General features: G+C 55.8%; 1 pseudogene; it reads left to right on the top strand.

The window, feature by feature from the left end:
- Positions 1-11,874: 11,874 nt before the first annotated feature.
- LOC140899516 (folate receptor gamma-like) lies at positions 11,875-18,655 on the top strand (annotated as a pseudogene).
- The last annotated feature ends 911 nt before the right edge of the window (positions 18,656-19,566 follow it).

Here is a 19,566-nt window from a genome sequence, read left to right as displayed (position 1 = left end):
AGCGCATAGCTGGTGGCTCAGGCCAGGCGTGTCCCGGCTTAGCTCCCCCTGGGACTTAGGCGTGAGATAGGGTGCCTGACAATGGGATTTAGAAACCTCAGTCCATTTGCAGAGCTGGGCCTTGGGCTCACTTCCTGAGGCATCCATTGACCTGTTGCATCACCTCTGCCAAAATGCCTCAACCTCTCTGAGCTATATTCATCTGCTCTGTAGCTGGGGTGGGACAAACTGTTATTGATATGGGTGTTATGTTGCCTTGAGGGTCCAGCCGAGTTCAGGGCCTCATAATTCAAGGCCATAGTTAGAGACAGTCCCTGCTCCAAAGAGTTTACAGGCTAACTGGGGGGAAAGGGAAGACAGGAAACAGAGATGCCATAATTCACCCCCCATCAGCTAGCAGACCCAGGACTAGAACCCAGGTCTCCTTAATGCTACGCCAGTCTCTCTCTAAGCTGCTCTTTGGATGTGCTTTGAACCCTTTGGAAGAGCTGACTTGGCACAATGGGGAATATGTGAGGCAGCAAGGGCTAGTGGTTAGAGCCAGATAAGCCGGCTACTCACCTTTGAGCACTGGGAGAGAAAACTCCATCTAAGCACAAATTGTTCCAGTTCTCTCCCCTCTGCAGAGGTGTTACCACAGACCCGATCAAACTGACAGGAGTCATTCACTTGAGTAACCTTCAGGGTAATCTCAATGGGATCCTGAGCCCTGCAGCTGGTCAGGGGTCCATGCCCTGGTGGAGCCGGCTGTGGGGGTTCTCCACCCCCAGATCCAGCCAGCATAGCAAGCCTGTCACACTGCTCTCCCTTTTGAAAAAGACCCATCCTCTTGTGTATGTATCAAACCAAATAAAACTCCGTAAACACAATCTTCATGCCAGGCTGGTGTCCCAGGACTTCAACTGCTCCGTTTGGAAAGGAAGTGTCACTAGCAATAAGCAGGGGTGCCACAATCGGATTGGGAGTGTGTGGGCCCCTGGCTTGGGCCTCTGGTGATAGCTTGGCCATCACGTGGTTCCTCCCTTTTACTATCCCCTCTTCTCCAGAACCAGGAGAAAGGGCCCATAATTGAGTCCACGCTTTCAGATTCGAGGTTGCGGTGCTAAATTCACTGCCCAGACCAGTCCAGCTTCCATTGTGCAGTTCCAAGAATGCATGGCACCAACAAGTCATGCTTCCCCAATGCCCCATCAAATGGCTCCATAGTGTTCTCTCATCTGTCATTGTTTGCTATGCCTGTAACCTGGGCTGGAATAACCCCTTCAACAGTGAGCTGAAGGGGCAATGTCTGCGCCAAAGTTACCCTACATACACCAGTGGCATCATTCCAGCAAATTACAAGGCTGCATTTTCCAATTATAGGGCATGTTTTATCCCCATGTTAAGGGGGATCAGAAAATCAGTCCCATAAGTCCACCCCTGATCAGAGTCCCATCCCACAGTAAAATCCCAGACTAATTTAAAGTTGTTAATTTCTATAGATTTCCTTTTACAAAAGCCATGTTGGCTTTTCCCCAACATATTGTGTTAACCTCTATTGACCCCTCAGATTTGTCACTTAAAAAGAATGGCTCAGGTGTGGGAATCTCCCTCACATTCTCTACAGTGAAGACCGATGCAAAGAATTCATTTAACTACTCTTTAACGGCCTTGTCTTCCTTGACTGCTCCCTTAGTACCTCAGTCGTCCAGTGGCCCCACGCACTGTTTGGCAGGCTTCCTGCTTCTGATGTGCTTAAAAAAAATTTGCTGATAGTTTTTGGGTCTTTTGCTAGTTGCTCTTCAGATTCTTTTTTGGCCTGCCTAATTATTAATTTTACACTTGACTTGCCGGAGTTTATGCTCCTCTCTATTTTCCTCAGTAGGATTTTGTTTCCAATTATTAAAAGAGGTCTTTTTTCCTCTAGCCACCTCTTTTACTCTGCTTTTTAGCCATGGTGGCATATTTTGGTCCTCTTACTGTTTTTTTGATTTGGGGTATACATAGAGTTTGACCTTCGGTTAAGGTGTTTTTAATTAGTGTTCATGCAGCTTGCAGGCATTTCACTCTTTGTGACTGCTCTTTTCATTTTCCATTTAACTAGTGTCCTCATTTTTGCATAGTTCCCCCTTTTCTGAAGTTAAATGCTACTGTGGTGGGTTTCTTTGGTATTTCCCCCCCTACAAGGATGTTAAATTTAATTACATTGCGTTGGCTATTACTGACTGACTCAGGTATATTCACTTTCTGGACCAGGTCCCGTTCTCCACTTGGGACTAAATCAAGAATTGCCTCTCCCCTTGTGGGTTCCAGGACTAGCTACTCCAAAAAGCAGTCGTTAAGTGTCTAGAAATGTTATCTCTGCATCCTGTCCTGAGGTGACATGTACCCAGTCAATATGGGGATAGTTGAAATCCCCCATTATTACTGAGTTTTCTATTTTTGTAGCCTCTCTGATCTCCATGAGCATTTCACAGTCCCCATCACCATCCTGGTCAGTCGTATATTCCGACTGCTATCCTATTATTAACCAAGCATGGAATTTCTATCCATAGAGATTCTCTGGTGCAGTTTGATTCATTTAAGATTTTGACTATATTTGACTCTCTGCTTTCTTTCACATATAGTGACACTCCCCCGCCAGCACAACCTGCTCTGTCATTCCTCTATGTTTTGTACCCTGGTATTGCCATGTCCCATTGATTGTCATTATTCTACTAAGTTTCTGTGATGCCTATTGTGATGCTGACAGACCAGGTGGCAGCTCATGCCAAGGCCCCTAGGCCTCACTGATGGCTGACAGATGCACAGCTGGAAACACGTCCAGCTCACCTGTGTGTTGGCAGTGTTGAAGCAGACGTTAGGTTGCAAAGAATGTGTTTAGCCTTGATGAAAAGCTTGGAGGACGCTGCCTGCATTGATCTCACGTATCACATCTGCAGCCCAGGGTGGAAAGTGACATTGAGTGTTTGTGTAACTCACCAAGCGGGAAAGAAGCGTTGATTAATGGAGGGTGTGGGTCCTCTGCACAAGGCTCACTGAAACCAAGCGAGCCATTGTGAAACATCAAAGGACAAAGACTTTGTTGATTTCCCTCCCCCAGCCCCCAAAGAGGAGACGGGCGCCAACCCTTGTCCAATCAGTTTGAACTCTGAGAGAAGGGAATAAAACTCCCTGACCAGAAGGATCTGTATTCCTGTGCTGTTGTGTAACACCGACAGACCCCGGGTCGTCGGGGATGGGGGCGGGATTGAACCTGGGACCTTTGGAGCTAAATGCATGAGCCTCGTCTGCATGAGTTAAAAGCCGTATGGCCCTTAGCTCAGGCTGTAGAGAAGACTCATTAATCTCTCTCTAAGGGGTCTCGGTGCCACTAGATGGGACAGAGCACCGCACCCAGGAGGTGTGTGGGTTACACTTGGACTTCAGGGAGAGGGCAAGACTTCTAGGCATGAACAAGCATCCCTGACTGTTCACCTTGGCTTAGCCCTAAGGGCCTATAGACCTGGCTTCTTATAGATACTTCTATTACCTTTCGGAACCTAAGACTGTAACTCACTGGTGTGTCTCTGTTACCTGCTATAACATGGTACGTAACTCGCTCATCTCCTTTTCCTAGTTAACAAATCTTTAGTTAGTCTGCTATAGGATTGGCTAGAAGTGGTGTCCTTGGGGAGAGATCTAGGGTACAACTGACCTGGGGTAAGCGACTGGGCCTTTGGGACTGGGAGTAACGTGAAGTGAGCTGTAGCTCACGAAAGCTGATGCTCAAATAAATTTGTTAGTCTCTAAGGTGCCACAAGTACTCCTTTTCTTTTTGTGAACTTCAGTGTGGTTTGTGGTGTGAGGGACTGTCACGGAGTGTGGGGGAGTCCAGGCCCTGCACCCCTCTTCCTGAGATTCACTGAGACTCTCAGCCAGCCAGTAAAACAGAAGGTTTATTGGACAACAGGAACACAGTCCAAAACAGAGCTTGTGGGTACACCCAGGACCCCTCAGTCAAGTCCTTCTGGGGGAGCAGGGAGCTTAGACCCCAGCCCTGGGGTTCCCTGCGTTCCTCCATCCAGCCCCAAACTGAAACTAAACTCCCCCAGCAGGCTCCCTCCTGCAGCCTGTCTTCACATTCCTGGCAGAGGTGTTACCTCCCCCTCCCCCTCCTGGCTCAGGTGACAGGCTCTCAGGTCTCCCATCCCCAGGGCACATTCCCAGGTCAACACTCCCCCCTCCCTGCTGCGTCACATCGTCACATCTCTCCCCCCTTCGAGACTGAACTGAGTGGGGTCACACTGACCAGTGACCTGGGGAAGTTTGGGGCCCCCTCTCTGGGACAGCGCATCCGCTATCAGGTTGGCACTTCCCTTCACGTGGACCACGTCCATGTCGTAATCCTGCAGGAGCAGGCTCCATCTCAGGAGTTTGGCGTTGGCTCCGTTCATCTGGTGCAGCCAGGTCAGGGGAGAGTGGTCGGTGTAGACGGTGAAGTGTCGCCCGAAGAGATAGGGCTCTAGTTTCTTGAGGGCCCACACCATTGCAGGCACTCCTTCTCGATGGCCGCGTAGTGTTGCTCCCGGGGTAGCAACTTCTTGCTCAGGTACATGATGGGGTGTCTCTCCCCCTTTTCATCCTCCTGCATTAACACCGCCCCCAGTCCCGTGTCTGAGGCGTCGGTGAACGCCACAAAGGGCTTGTCAAAGTCTGGGTTTGCCAGAACTGGGCCACTGACCAGAGCCTCCTTCAGCGCCCAGAAAGTCTCCTGGCACTGCTCGGTCCAGACCACCTTGTCTGGCTTCCCCTTCTTGCATAGCTCAGTGATGGGGGTGGCTATGGCGCTGAAGTGGGGCATAAATCTTTGGTAGTATCCTGCCAGCCCAATAAAGGCTTGGACCTGCTTTTTGGTGTGGGGAGCGGGCCAGTCTCTGATCACCTCCACCTTGGCTGGTTCCGGTTTTAGGCAGCCGCTCCCCACCCGATGGCCCAGGTAAGATACTTCAGCCATCCCCACCTTGCACTTCTCCTCTTTTATAGTCAGCCCAGCCCCCTGGAGTCGGTCCAGTACTTGTCTAACCTGGGACACGTGGTCCTCCCAGGTCTGGCTAAAGACACAGATGTCATCAATATACGCCACGGAAAAACTCTCCATCCCCCTCAATAGCTGGTCCACCAGGTGCTGGAAGGTGGCCGGTGCTCCCTTGAGGCCGAAAGGCAGGGTCAGGAACTCATAGAGCCCCAGAGGGGTGATAAAGGCCGATTTCAGCCGGGCATCTGCATCCAGCGGCACTTGCCAGTAGCCCTTTGTAAGGTCCATGGTGGTAAGGTACCGAGCTCCTCCCAGCTTGTCTAGGAGCTCGTCCAGCCTGGGCATGGGGAGGCATCAGATACAGTGATGGCATTGAGCTTCTGATAGTCCACACAGAACCAGACCGACCCGTCCTTTTTGGGGACCAGCACCACCGGCGAGGCCCAAGGGCTGGCCAATGGCTGGATCACCCCCAAAGCCAGCATGTCCCGGACAAAGAAAAGGAGTACTTGTGGCACCTTAGAGACTAACCAATTTATTTGAGCAAGTGAGCTGTAGCTCACGAAAGCTCATGCTCAAATAAATTGGTTAGTCTCTAAGGTGCCACAAGTACTCCTTTTCTTTTTGCGAATACAGACTAACACGGCTGTTACTCTGAAACATGTCCCGGACCTCTCTTTCCAGGTCCTGAGCAGTTTTCCCTGTGACTCGGAAGGGGGAGCATCTTATCGGTGGGTGCGACCCTGTCTGCACCCGGTGGACAGTCAGATTAGTGCGTCCAGGCTGGTTGGAAAACAGCTGTCGGTACGGATGCAGCACCCCCTGACCCCAGCTTGCTGGGCAGGGGTTAGCTGATCCGAGAGGGGAATTGTTTCCAGGGGGGAACCAGCTCTGGTCCCAGGGAATAGATCTACTAAAGGGTCATCTCCCTGCTGCTCCCACTGTCCACACACGGCCAACACCACATTCCCCCTGGCATAATATGGCTTCATCATATTCACATGGTACACCCGGCGGTGGTGCGCCCGGTTCGACAGCTCCACCACATAGTTTACCTCATTGAGCTGCTTGACGACCTTGAAAGGGCCCTCCCAGGCGGCCTGTAGTTTGTTCTTTCTCACAGGGATGAGAACCATCACCTGATCCCCGGTGGCGTAGGTACGGGCCCACGCCGTGCGGTCATACCAGACCTTCTGCTTCCTCTGGGCTCTGGCCAGATTCTCCCTGGCCAGGCCCATGAGTTCAGCCAGTCTCTCTCGGAAGATCAGGACATACTCCACCACTGACTCTCCATCGGGAGTGGCCTTCCCTTCCCACTCATCTCTCATCAGGTCCAGGGGGCCCCTCACCCTCCTTCCATATAACAGTTCGAAAGGCGAAAATCCGGTAGACTCCTGGGGCACCTCCCTGTACGCGAACAGCAGGTGAGGTAAGTACTTGTCCCAATCCTGCGGGTGCTGGTTCATAAAGGTTTTCAGCATCATCTTTAGCATCCCATTAAACCTCTCCACCAGCCCATTGGACTGGGGGTGATAAGCTGAGGCCCAGTCGTGCCGGACCCCACATTTCTCCCACAAGCACCGGAGCAGGGTCGACATGAAGTTGGAGCCTTGGTCTGTCAAGGCTTCCTTGGGGAACCCCACTCGGCTGAAAATGATCAGGAGCGCATCTGCCACGGTGTCGGCTTCAATGGAAGCTAAGGGCACTGCCTCGGGGTAGCGGGTGGCGAAATCTACCACCACCAGAATGTGTTTCTTCCCCGACCGGGTCGTCTTGCTGAGAGGCCCCACGATGTCCATGGCCACCTTCTGGAAAGGCTCCTCTATGATGGGCAAAGGTCTCAAAGCCGCTTTCCCCTTGTCCCGGGCCTTCCCCACCCTCTGACAGGGGTCACAGGATCGGCAATACTGCCGGACCGTGGTAAAGACCCCAGGCCAGTAAAAGTTCTGTAGCAACCTCTGCCGGGTGCGCCGGATTCCCTGGTGCCCTGCGAGGGGGATGTCATGGGCCAGGTACAGTAGCTTGCGGCGATACTTCTGGGGGACCACCAGCTGCCTCCTGATCCCATAGGACTCTACTTCCCTTGTGGGAGCCCATTCTCGGTACAGGAACCCCTTCTCCCACAGGAACCCCTCCTGGCAGCCTCTCCTCATGGTCCGTACCACACTGAGGTCGGCCAGGTCCCTGAGCTTCCGCAAGGAGGGATCTTTCCTCAACTCAGCCTGGAACTCAGCGGCTGGGGAAGGGATGGGGCCCGGTTCCCCCACAGTGGCCAGGTCTGAGGCCTCCACCTCTCTGAGCTGTGCCCCTCGGCGCTCCCTCCCCACCAGGGTAGGGTCCTGTGCCTTTGGTGTGGTACCCTCCCCGAGGTCAGGGTGCAGTGCCCCTCGCCGGCTCTGGCTACGCGTCACAACCAGGGCGGTCTGGGGGTTGCTTGGCCAGTCCTCTAGGTCTCCCCCCATCAAAACCTCAGTGGGCAAATGGTGATATACCCCCACATCCTTGGGGCCCTCCTTGGCGCCCCATTTCAGGTGTACCCTTGCCACGGGCACCTTAAATGGGGTCCCGCCCACCCCCGTCAGGGGGTCAGGTAAGTGTTGGGCCTCACCCGATCTGGGGCCACCACCTCGGGCCAGGCCAGCGTCACCTCCGCGCCCGTATCCCAGTATCCATTGACCTTCCTCCCATCCACCTCCAGGGGAACAAGGCACTCTCTCCGGAGGGACAGCCCCGCGCCCACCCTGTAAACCGAGCACCCTGAGCCCAGAGCCTCCAGACCTCTGGCGGAGCTGGCCGGGGGTACTCTTCCCTCCTGAGCAGGTGGTAAACTGGTAGCCCCCCTTGCCTGGGCCGTCTGCCCCTCGTCCAGCTGAGTCCCTACCCAGTTAACCCTGGGTAGGTTGGGTCTGCTCAGTTTGTCCCTGAGCCCGGGGCACTGGGTCCGTACGTGGCCTCTCTGACCACAGTGATAGCAGCTCAGGTCACGTTGGTCCCCTCGAGCGGGTCGGAGGGGCCCAATTCCAGGCGTTCCCCTTTGGAGGGGGTTCTCCCTATTTACCCGCTTGGAGGCTCCATGGTGACTCTCTCTCTGCATCGGGGGGGGCCTGTCCTTTTGGGACTCCTCTCGGCTACTCCCTGATCGACTGTTCACAAACTCGTCGGCCAGCTGCCCTGCGTGCTGGGGGTTCTCGAGCTTTCTGTCCACCAACCACAGCCTCAGGTCGGATGGTCACTGTTCATACAGTTGCTCCAGTATGATTAGGTCAAGCAGGTCCTCTTTAGCTTGGGCCCCAGCTGTGCACTTGCGGGCATACCCCTGCATCCGGTTGGCCAGTTGTAGGTAGGTGACCTCAGGCGTTTTACGCTGACTCCGGAACCTTCTCCGGTACATCTCAGGGGTCAGCCCAAACTCACGGAGCAGGGCCTCTTTGAACAGTTCATAGTCCCCTGCCTCCGGCCCTGTCATCCGGCTGTACACCTCCACGGCTTTGGGGTCCAGTAATGGGGTGAGGAACTGGAGCCTGTCTGCAGGGTCAACCCTGTGCATCTCGCAGGCATTCTCAAAGGCCGTCAGGAAGCTATCTATGTCCTCCCCCTTCTTCCGCTGGGCCAGGAAGCACTTATCAAAGCTCCTTGCAGTCTTGGGTCCCCCCTCACTCACCGCAGCCGGGGCCCCACTGCTCCTCAGCCTGGCCAGCTCCAGTTCATGATGTCTTTGTTTCTCCTTCTCCTGACGTTCCCTCTCCTTCTCCTGACGCTCCCTCTCCTTCTCCTGACGCTCCCTCTCCTTCTCCTCCTGCTCATGTTGACGTTGTTTCTCCTCATGTTGACATTGTTTTTCATGGTCCTCCAGCTCCCTCATTTTCATCTCCCTCTCCCATTCCAGCCACATCTGCTCAAAGGATGAGGAGCTCCCCCGGGAGGATCCTCTGCTGGCTGCTGGGGTCAGGGTGCCCTCGGTATTCGCCGGGCTTCCCCCAACCCCTCCCCCAGGCCTAGGTAGGAAGGGTCTCGGGGTGTCCTCGGCAGCAGTCTGACCCCTCCCAGCCCAGTCAGGCCCCAGGGCCCACGCTGCGTCCACCGGGCGGCTTCCCTCAGGGACAGGGATTGGGTTATCCAAGCAATCCCTCTCCTCCAACTGGGCAATCAGCTGTTCCGTGGTGGACCTCCCAATGCACAGCCCCCTCTGCCTGCACAGCTCCACCAGGTCGCTCTTAAAGCGTTTAGCGTACATCTCTCTGCTGGCCACTCGCAGACCGGACAGCTTTCTACCGTTTCCAGGAAAAACCCCTCGTGTGCCAGTCCTTCTTGAGGTCACTACCTCTTTGCCAGGGTCAAGCTGCAGACTCCTCCGCCCCTGGGACCGCTCGCTGCAATCCCCCGGGGGACCCTGTTACTGCAAAAGTCCTTCCCTGGTCACACACTCCCAGGGGTTAACCGCCCCCTGAAACCGTCTCTCGCTGAATCTTCAGCACGCCTGGTCCCCGTCAATCCCCCTTCATTTTACTGTTCCCCAGTCACTTACTGCAGGAAGCGCTGTTCACGGGGTGCAGTACATCCCACTGCTCCCACCAGTTGTCACGGAGTGTGGGGGAGTCCAGGCCCTGCACCCCTCTTCCTCCTGGCTCTGGTGACAGGCTCTCAGGTCCATCCCCAGGGCACATTCCCAGGTCAACACTCCCCCCTCCCTGCTGCGTCACATCGTCACATCCTCTATTCCAGCTTTTGTCTGCCATGAGCTGGGCAGCTGAAGCTCCCTGCTCCCCCAGAAGGACGTGACTGAGGGGTCCTGGGTGTACCCACAAGCTCTGTTTTGGACTGTGTTCCTGTTGTCCAATAAACCTTCTGTTTTACTGGCTGGCTAAGAGTCTCAGTGAATCCCAGGAAGAGGGGTGCAGGGCCTGGACTCCCCTCCACTCCGTGACAGAGGCCCCAGCTGATTAGACAGCTGATCTTGGCATTCTCTGGCTCCTTTCTCTGGGGCAATTTGCAGAGCAAAGAAAGAAGCCTGCTCCAAAGAACGCCCAGCAGGTGGGACTGATGTTCTCATCCTCGGCCAGGGCTTGGGCGGACATCTGATCTTTGCGATCAAATCCTTGATTGTCTTCTTAACATGGGACTCAGCTGCCCCCCAGCAAACACACAGAGCTCTTTGGCTCTTACGAAAACTGCTACTTTACAGGTAACGAGCTCCGGTGACCATTAAGCCTCATTAACCCGGTTGCGTGGAGGGGTTAGCAGCTGTGGTTAAAGGACTCGGCTATTAAAGCTGACTCCAGAGGCCTGGCTGCTGTGGTGAGCGCTTGCTTGAAGCAGCTGGGATGGGCTTTTTCCCAGCAAGGTAGGAGCAGTTCATGGTTTTCTGTTGTGATGGGGGCTGGTGGGTGTCTCAGGCCTAGTGTTTGGGTGTCAATGTGATCAGCTTTGTAACTGCTGTTTGCTTCTAGAGGGGGCTGCATTGCTTCCAAAAAACACTAGGCTGTGATCTGTGTCTCCTTGTTCCTGGGCTGGGTGCACAGGTGGCGCTTTGGGGGCGATGGGCTGCTGTAAAAGCTGCAATAGTGGAACCGTAGCCAGTAAACCACAGATATACCAGATGGCAGAGGAAACCACTTGGCCCAATGGAGTGGGGGGAGAGGAGACCTCCCCCCCTCCCCCAAGAGGGGATGTGGGAGGATAAGTGATGCCTAAATAGAAATTGGAAGCTAGCGCAAGGCCTTGTATGGACTAAAGTCTGTAAAAGCCCCATGTCAGGGGCTGGAGTCCAATAGGACCTGAACTGAACAGCAATAACTGACTGTTAAGTCTCCCATGACCCGCTGTTAGTGGGCTGGGAGTCTGCTCTGGCAGCCTGCGATCCTGGCAGCCCAAGGTTGTGGCAGTGTGTAACTGACCAGCCTGGTTGCCCTGTCCCAGGGGCCTGAAGTCACCAGACAGGGCGAGCTGCAGGGCCGTGGGCTAGCTTCCTCCACCTCTCTGGAAGAACACTGAGCAAACAAGGGGGAAGAAATACAACCTAATAGGTCTAATCTTATCCTAGGCTTCATGCCTGGAAGCCTGCTTGTGGGGCTAGTGGTGTTGGCTGGCCAGGGTCCAGCTCGGTGGTCATTGCTGTGACTCTCTGGATGAGGCACCCAGTAGCCAGTCTCTGGTTCTGGATCATTGGCTAATACAAAGGGAGTGGCCTGAATGCACCCATGGGTGGCTATAGGGTGGAGGGGAGCTCAGAGCTAGGGTGGAAACCAGCACCTGCTGAGCAGAGACATGGGGAGCTCGGCTCTGAGCCCCTTGCAAGGCAAAGCAGTCAAGCTGGGGGCAGGGTTTGGAGAAGTGCCCGCCCCACTGGGCTTTAGGTGGGATGTTTAGAGGGTAAAAGCTCCTGTGGAGCAGGAGGCTTTGTGGCTTTTCTCTCCCCCTCTCTCCTGCAGGGGCAGCAGGTTTGTAGAAATGTTGGCAGTGCCCAGAAAGCCCAGAGTTCCCCCTGAACTGCCTAAGGCTCTGGGAGGGAGTTTGGGTGGGGAGAGGAGGTCTGGGGTGCAGGCCCTGGGCAGGGGATTGGGGTGCAGGCTCTGGGGTGGTGTTTCTGTGCTGGGTGCAGGTTTGAGGGTGGGGGTGCAGGAGGGGGTGAGGGGTGCAGGCTCTGGGCTAGGACAAGGGGTGGGGGTGTAGAGGGAGTTTGGGGGGTGGGAGAGGGTGTGGGGGTGCAGTGGTTACCTGAGCCTCCTAGGCAGGGCAGGCTGGGGGGGGTCTCAACAAGCTGTTGCCCCCAGGCACTGCCCCTGCAGCTTCCTATTGGCCACAGGCGCGCTTGGGGTGGGAGCAGCATCTGTAGACAGACTTTCTCCTCGCCCGCCCGCCCCAGCCAGCAGACACATGGCATGAGCAGGCAGGAAGTTGCTCGGCTCTCGGCTGCGCTGCCGGTGGTGAGTGAAATCGCCCGTGGGATGCATGGTGGGGAGCGCCCGGGGTGGAAGGTGGGACTGAGGGAGAGACCCGGAGTCAGGCCCCGGGCCAGGAATATTCCTGGTGCCCAGGCACCCTGGGCCCATAGAACTCTCCACCCATGTGCCCAGATGGGATGTTTGCGGGGGGGGGGGGAGCTGCCAGTGAAGCAGGAGGCTTTGTGGCTGCTCTCTCATGGGTCTCTGCAGAGCACCTGTCTCCGTAGCAGGCAGCACAGATGCTCTTGCCTGGGGATCCCCTCTGGGCGCTCGGAGCCATGCACCCAAGTGGCGCCCAGTCTCATCTGGACAGCTGCACTAACATGTCTTCTCTTCCACCCCCCCCCCCCCCCCTCTTACTCTGGTCCCAGGGAGATGGCAGCCCAGTGGGCAGTGCTGGGGCTGTTGGCTGCCTGCCTGGCCAGTGCTGCGAAGGAATCGGTGCTGAACGTGTGCATGGATGCCAAGCACCACAAAACCCAGCCAGGCCCGGAGGGGGCGCTGCATGGCCAGGTAGGGTCTTGTCCTATTGACACAGGTCAGTCCATCCCTGACCTCTTGGAGCTCTAGGTGAGGGGTAACTGGGTCCCCTGGACCTGCCGTCCATTCCAGTGCAGGCTTGTTCCTTACGCTGGGCTCTCGTGGGGGAGGGGGGGCATGGGCGTGGAGGACTGTGGTGCAGGAAGCTGGAGGTGTTCATGACACCAAGAACTGTGTGTTTTCTCTCAGCCCTAGGAGGCTGCGGCAGGCAGGGTCATGGTGCCAACATCCTTGGGCTGGCAATGAGACCCAGCTCTCTGGCAGCAGCCACGCAAGCCATGCAAACTGGGCTACTTCTTTTCCCTTTAAAGAGGCCTGTCCCTTGCTGTTTTCCTAGGGAAGGCCTCAGGCAGAGGGCTGGGGAGCCAGGACTCCTGCCTTGCAATTCCAGCTCTGCCACTGATTCTGTGGGCAAACTTGGATATGTCCCTGTTAATTTCACTAGAATAAACTGACCCAAGTGTTGAAGGTGTTAACCTGACCCTGTCACTGTCTAGCTCACTGCTTGATATTATGGGTTGGGGTACTGAGTACAAAGACCTCAGCCCGCTTAGGACCATGGCGACAGCCACACTTATGAATAGAAAAGGAGGACTTGTGGCACCTTAGAGACTAACCAATTTATTAGAGCATAAGCTTTCGTGAGCTACAGCTCACTTCTTCAGATGCATATCGTGGAAACTGCAGCAGGCTTTATATATACACAGAGAATATGAAACAATACCTATTCCCACCCCACTGTCCTGCTGGTAATAGCTTATCTAAAGTGATTTCCAGCACAAATCCAGGTTTTCTCACCCTCCACCCCCCCACACAAATTCACTCTCCTGCTGGTGATAGCCCATCCAAAGTGATAACTCTTTACACAATGTGCATGACAATTAAGCTGGGCTATTTCCTGCATAAATCCAGGTTCTCACATCCCCCCCACCCCCATACACACACAAACTCACTCTCCTGCTGGTAATAGCTCATCCAAACTGACCACTCTTCAAGTTAAAATCCAAGTTAAACCAGAACATCTGGGGGGGGGGGTAGGAAAAAACAAGAGGAAACAGGCTAACTTGCATAATGACTTAGCCACTCCAAGTCTCTATTTAAGCCTAAATTAATAGTATCCAATTTGCAAATGAATTCCAATTCAGCAGTTTCTCGCTGAAGGTGCCACAAGTCCTCCTTTTCTTTTTGCGAATACAGACTAACACGGCTGTTACTCTGAAACCTGTCACTTATGAATAGCTATCTCTCTTTACTAAAGATGAGAGAGGAAAGAGGGCTGACACCTTTCTAGTGTCTGGTAACTGAGGCCCTGCCCCTTCTCTGCGCTCCCTCTTCTCCCCCTCCTTGCCAAGTCAGAAAACCCCAGACATCAGGGCTTGTCTGGGTGCCATTTGACACACAAGCCGAAAGCCGGCCTATCTGGGTGAAAACTGGATGGGTGGCAAACCTCACTCAATACTGTGTTTCAAATTAGGCTGTAACTTTGACGAAACTCTTTGTTCCTATTCCCGTTCCCTTTTGCTGCAGAGTTTGTAGAAGGCAGGCCTGCTGATTGGGGGATGGGGGCAATTGTCCAGGGTCCTGGGTGACTTTAAAGGACCCAGGGACCCCCAGCAGCACAGTGGAGTGAGGGCAGCCTTCCTGCCTGGCCTTGCTCCATGCCATTCCTGGAAGCGGCCATCCCGTCTCTGCAGCCCCTTGGCAGGAGGTCTCTGGGCACTGCCCCTGCCCTGAGCACTGATTCCACAGCTCCCATTGGCTGGGAACTGCACAAAGACCCCCTGGGCCCCCCCTCACCGGGGAGCTGCTGCCAGAGGGGTGTGCTGGTCGCTTTCAGGGGCCACCCCAGGGAAGAGTTAGCCCTGACCCCTCTCCTGCACTCCCTCAGTGTCCCCTGTCTTTCTCTCCCGCCCCACCTGGCAGCTAGGAGATGGTGCTAACAGTCTTGTGGGGAAAAGAGGCATTAATAGAAATCTGTAGCTGTGAAGTCTGAGCCCACTTCCTAGAAGACAAAACCAGACCAACACATACAGGGGCAGAGAAACCGGAGAAGATCAGCTATGCAGCCAATCCTCTCTGCAACCTCCCTGTTGGAGAAACTGCTCCAAAACCTGGCAAATCTGCATCCCCACTGGGTGCTGCCTTTCTGGTCACAGGCTCCCAGGAGTGCTGCAGGATACAGTCTTGGTGGGGAAAAGCCAGACCCTTAAACAGAAGGCACAAGGGAGGGAGCGAGAGGAAAGCGGACTGAAGGTGGGGGAGGAATATGACATACTAGGGATTGGAGCCGGTGACGGCAGGAACCAAAGTCTCTCATCACCTTCATGGCTTCAGCTCAGTCCTGACCACTGAAGGTGGCCATGTCAGGTGGGTTTTGCTGCCTTGCCCAGGCTGGTAAGAAGATTTTTGGGAACTGGGACAAGGAAGGTGTCCTAGTGGATTGCAGGAGAAGGTTGGGGAGGCAGCCATGTCCCTCCTTTGTTCCCCCATCTCCCAGCCAGCAGTCAGTCTGATCTTCCTCCCAAAGTCCTGGGGTGTCTGGGTTTTGTTCTTTTTAACCTGCTCCCCCAAAAAAAGAGGGCAGGGGCAGAACAGCCCATCCCATTTCGCTCACCAGTTACACATGTTCCCAACAAACAAATTTAGTTCAGGTTTCTAGTCCCACATTCATTAACTTGAGGAGCACGTTGAAGTGGTGCCTTGTAACTAGGAGGCTTTTTCATTTGGACAAATTCAGTTGGTCTCTTCTTTGTGCCTTTCCCCCATCCCCACTTACCCAGTGTGTCTCCCCCCCCCCCCCCCCAGAGGGGATCACAATTGGGGTAGATCTGGAGGCCCTAATAACACCATATAACAGCTCAGCGGCTGCCCCTCCTGCCCCAGTCTGTAGCTTCCCCACTTCATGGCATTTTGTCGACTTAAAGATCTCCAAGCACTCGGCAAAATAGCATCCCTGCCCTTCCGTCCCCGGTCCTTGGCCGTGGCCCTGGCAGTGGTCTGATGCAGGAGCAGTCCCGCCGTGCAGCACTGGAGGCTGGTGATGCTGCTGCATCCACGGCATCCTGTCTGCCCCCCGGGTGAGCGGCCGGAGTCCCCTGCGCACCCGTCCCTTGCTGTGTTCCCAGTGTGCCCCGTGGAAAGACAACGCCTGCTGCACGGCCGAGACCAGCACGGGGGCTCACCAGGACCAGTCCTACCTGTACAGCTTCAACTGGGCCCACTGCAGGGTGATGCCAGACAAGTGCAAGTGGCACTTCATCCAGGACACGTGTCTGTACGAGTGCTCGCCCAACCTGGGGCCCTGGATCCACCAGGTCAGGGGGCGCTGGGCGCTGCGGGCGGGAGAGCAGGCTGGCTTGGTGCATGTGCTCACGGCTCCCTCTAGTGGTGGGTCCAAATAGTGAGGAGTGAACTAGCACCATGCAGAGTGGCTCCTCCAGCTTGAGCAGTTGGGGGCTCGTGCTTTCTGTTCCGAAGGCCCCAGGTGCCATTCTCCACTGTCAGCTGGTGTCCCCGTGTCCCCCCAGGGCCCACTGCATGTGGGCAGGACAATCCCCTCAAAGCGTCCTGAGATCGGGAGGCTGCACTGAACGGCTCCTTTAGCTTCCCTCCCCGGGAGGTGCCCCATGGGTCCTGCCATCCCCCCTGCTGTTTAGGACCCCAGAGAACCTGGCTCCAATGCTCAGCTTGGCTGGGTTTCTTGGTGGGACTGACGCTGCCTCTGTCCCGGGGTGAGGTGGGTTCGTGCAGCGTGTTTGCTGGGAGGCAACAGGTAAGATGGCAGATGCTGCTCCTGGCCAGGGCTCTGCAATAAATCCAGGATCTCTTCCCTGGACGCCTGGGTGGCCTGCCTGGGATGCAGTTGAGCTGTAGATGCTGCCACACAGGTGTGCGGGGAGGCTGCTGTGAGGCTCTCCTGTCCCCTGGGGCCTGGGCCTGGTTCTGCTGGGACACGCACTGGCTCTGTTCAGTGGTGCTAGATCAGGGGGTGGGGGAGAGAATGTGTCTCACCCTTGCTCCCTGGGGCGACTGATGTTGCCTGCAGGGGGCCCAGAGCTGCCCCCTGATGCTCACAAGCCTGTGTCCTGGCAGGCGGATACCAGCTGGCGCCGGGAGAGGATCCTCAATGTCCCGCTGTGCAAGGAGGACTGCGAGCAGTGGTGGGAGGACTGCAAGGACGCTGTCACCTGCAAAGAGAACTGGCACAAGGGCTGGAACTGGACTTCGGGTCAGTGAGAGGCCGAGAACAAACTCTGCCTGCTGCAGGGGGGAGCTGGACTGCTGTACCCTGAGTGGGGCAGGGTCACACCTTGCTTATGGGTTTGCGGCTGTCTTAGAGGCCCAAGGGATGGAGGAGGGGCTCCCACCTCTCGCTGCCCCTGATGGCAGCAGCCCTCAGACTAGCTCCAGACCCTGGGTGGGGGGCTTGCAAGAGGAGCACCCTGGGAATGAGGGCTGAGGCTGTAGTCTCCTCTGGTCTCAGTGCAGTCCCTGGCTTGGTTTGGACTAGGCAGGTGGGTGGTCCCCTGGACTGAACTTGGTGTCCAGTGACCCTGGGGCAGCTTCAACTGTGGAGATGGTGCCCATGCTGGAGCACAAGCTGGGAAACCTGCCTCCTGTGTGAGCAGAACTGCCTAGCAGGTGGCCATGGGGCTCTGGGGTCTTCCTCCCCATGGCGACTAGGCGTGTGGTGCCCCTCTACAGAGTTGTGGCCATACCTGGTTCTGCTTGCCAGTATCCCCTGCCTCCAAAGGGGGTTAGGGGCCTGGTCCTGGAGGAGGCAACAGCTGTGGAATCCTAGGGGCAGAGCCGGAGGGTGTAAAATGGGGCTCCCCAGTCAGGAACACGCAGAAAAGGAGCTGGCAGGAGACCTGGATGCTGAGATCTGGGCTGTGAATGCCCCTTACTTTCAGTGGGCGGAGGAGTGAATGGGGCTCAGAGTTGAGGCTGGAGTAGTGGCTGGCAGATAATGCACAGAGGAAGGATGACCCAGTGCTTGGAGCCTGGGACTTGAGACCTGCTTCAATTCCCTGCTATTGACTGTAGGGGGTGGCCACTGTCTCACCACACTCCCAGCTCTCTCAATGTTCAGGAGGCCAAATCAAACCAAGCCAAATATATTGTCGCAACCAATCCTGCACCTTGGCAGGGGGTCAGAGTAGGTAACCCTAGTGGTTCCCTCCTAAAGACCTCTGGTGCAATACAAACCCATTCCTACCTGCTCCTGCCAAGGGAGAGGGGTGTGTGTCTCACATGGCTAAGACCCAACCCACCAGTTTGTAACTGTTGCTTGGTGTCCCTGTATGCTGTGTTCTGTACCAGTACTGGGACCTAGACTGGATAGACTCTTGCCTTTGACAAGCTCTTAGCTAGTGCCAAGGCTGAAGGCAGTTTCCCAAAGTGTTGATCTTGTATTGGCTAGCACTGCTCTTCCATAGTGTGACCTTAATTCAGTCTCTGCCTCAGTTTCCCACCTGTGGAGAAGAGCACAGCCTTACCTTGGGGGCTCATGAGGATAAAGGCACAACAGACCCTGGGGTGATGGAGGGCCTAGAAGGATCAAGGTGCATTGGCAGAGCTGTGGGGGGTGGGAAACCCCAGCTGGGCTAGTGGGTTCCTCATTCTTACTAGCCTCCATCTGGCTCTCCAGGCTGCCAGTCAGGGATCAATCCAGGAGGTGAGTGACATGGCTACAAGCCCTTGAACTTCACCTCACAGGGAAGGACAGTTTCTCCCACAAGCCAGCTGGGCCGTTGCCAGATCAGCCAGTAGCCTGGGATGGGCAGATGCCTAGCAGCCAGAGATGGGGAAGGCATCATAGATGGTGTCAAGCCACAGCTTGCTCACTGCCGCCCTCTCCCTCCCCTTCCAGGGACCAACCGGTGCCCCCGCAGCTCCACATGCCAGCCATTCAAGTACATCTTCCCCCGGCCGGCAGACCTGTGTGAGAAGATCTGGTCCAACTCGTACAAATACACCCTGGAGCACCGGGGCAGTGGGCGCTGCATCCAGATGTGGTTCAACCGGGCCCAGGGGAACCCCAACGTGGCCGTGGCCAAGTACTACGCCCAGAACAGGGGAGATGCCTCTCCTGCACCATGGGCTGTCCTGCTGCTGCCTCCTGCTCTCCTGTCCCTGCTCTGAGCAGCCAGGAGCCTCTGGCAGCCCCACTGGCTTATACAGGAAACCTTTTTGCACGGGGTGTTTGCCCTGCTTTGGGCTCTGGCCAGCAGAGTCGGGATGCAGTCTGGTTACTGCTAACTGCAGGTGGAAACTGTCGGGAACTGAGACCTTCCCAGCTTATGTAGAAGATTTGGGCAAAATAAACTATCCCAGCCTTGCTCTGTGCCTGGTTCCTCCTTCATAGAAACATCCTTCTGCTCAGTCCCCAGGGCTGCAAAGCTACAAGGGGGCCCAGCCAGAGGCTCCTTGGGGCTCTCGGGTTGCCTGGCAGGTGGGTACCTTTGTCCTAAACTGAGGTGGGAGCTGGGCTTGGGGTCTGTGGGGCAGAGTATGATCAGTGAGTGTAGGCCTGGCTCCAGCCCCTGCTCATCCCCCTGGGGGGCTTTGGGTGCTTTGACTACGGGGGGGCTGCAGAGCAGGGTCTGGGCAATGCAGACAGCGGCAGCATCCTCTCCTGCCTGGTGCTAGGAACCCCCTGTCCCTGGCTCCCCTCACTCGTGCATCCCCATCCCCTGATCTCCTGCCACATGAGGCAGCTACAACGCTACACCCCCAAACTGGGCATTGGCAAGGGACAGGTCCCGTCTCTGAATGCCGGCTGCGCTGTGTTCAGGAGTCCCATCCAGTGCCTTAGGATGAGTAACAGACCAGCTCCAACCTTGTCTGGTGAGGGCACAGCTTGTTCTTCATCTGCACAGGGATGAAAGCAAACTGTGGGGCATGGGAAGGTCAGAAGGGCTGGCTCTCCCCCATGGGGGGGCAGCAGGGTGTCTCTGATCAGAGAGCTTCACCCCAACCCAAGCAGTGTCAAGACAGATCTTGGTGAAACTTCATGGTGGCAGATGTCCTGCCCAGCCCTGGAGCCCATGTAAGGACCCTCTGGGAAGAGGCAGGGCCTAGTCCCAT

This window comes from Lepidochelys kempii, chromosome 1, assembly GCF_965140265.1.
Source record: "Lepidochelys kempii isolate rLepKem1 chromosome 1, rLepKem1.hap2, whole genome shotgun sequence".
In the NCBI taxonomy this organism is placed as follows: Eukaryota; Metazoa; Chordata; order Testudines; family Cheloniidae; genus Lepidochelys; species Lepidochelys kempii.
This window is presented reverse-complemented; position numbering and strand designations above follow the sequence as displayed.